Source organism: Mus caroli, chromosome 17, assembly GCF_900094665.2.
Source record: "Mus caroli chromosome 17, CAROLI_EIJ_v1.1, whole genome shotgun sequence".
NCBI classification, from domain to species: Eukaryota; Metazoa; Chordata; class Mammalia; order Rodentia; family Muridae; genus Mus; species Mus caroli.
In genome coordinates, this window is record NC_034586.1 from 11986777 (window position 1) to 11987874 (window position 1098).

Below are 1098 nucleotides of genomic sequence, written 5' to 3' on the forward strand. Positions count from 1 at the left end.
TTATTAAAGTCCTTCTTGATGTCCTCTACCATCATCATGAGATATGCTTTTAAATCCTGATCTATCTGTTCAGGTGTGTTGGGGTGCCCAGGACTGAGTGCAGTGGGAGTGCTGGGTTCTGATGATGGTGAGTGGTCTTGCTTTCTGTTAGTAAGATTCTTATGTTTGCCTTTTGCCATCTGGTAATCTCTGGAGTTAGTTGTACTTGTCTCTGGTTAGAGCTTGTTCCTCAGGTGATTATGTTAGCCTCTATCAGCAGACCTGGGAGACTCGCTCTCTTCTGAGTTTCAGTAGTCAGAGTACTCTTTGCAGGCAAGCTCTCCTCTTGCAGGGAAGGTGTCCAGATATCTGGTGTTCGAAGCTGCCTCCTGGCAGTAGTTGTGTTCCACTCACCAGAGGTCCTAAGCTCCTGTGAAGAGTCCTCTGGGACCTTGGGGGTATCCAACAGACTCAGCGCCCAAGGTGTCCTGGTGCTGGTGCCAACTGGAAGGGACTTGTAACCCTGGTCAGACCAGGTTTTTCTGCTTCCCTAATTAATGTTGTCTCAGGTCTCATGCGATTGGATTGGAGCAGAAGTTGTGTTCCACTCACTCCTGTGGAGAGTCCTGTGGCGACTTTGAGGGTGTCCGCAGACTCAGGGCCCCAGGTGCCCCGGTGATGGTGCCGACCGGAAGGGACTTGTGACCCTCTATGCTATACATTCTTATCACAAGAAAAATGTTCTCACTAATTGAAATGTAATTAAACATAACTACCATCTCAAGTCCTCTTAAGAACAGTTCTCCTAGTGGAAACATACCAAGATAATTTGTATAAAGGTTATTGTTAAATGTGAATGAACAAAATAAAAATGAAAAAGTTAACTTATTGTTTATGTTGGCTGAAATCATATAAAAACATTTCAATTGATGTTTTACATCAACAGAAATGCTTGCTTATATTCAAAGGAATAAAAGGAAATGTTTTCACAGGTGCTATAGGAATGGAATCCAATCTATACTTTGAATGTAAATCATCATGTTTTTTTTAGTGTTATAAAAATCATTTTTTAGCAAAATTATAAAAACTAGTCATGATCCCAAAATACAAGCATTTGGC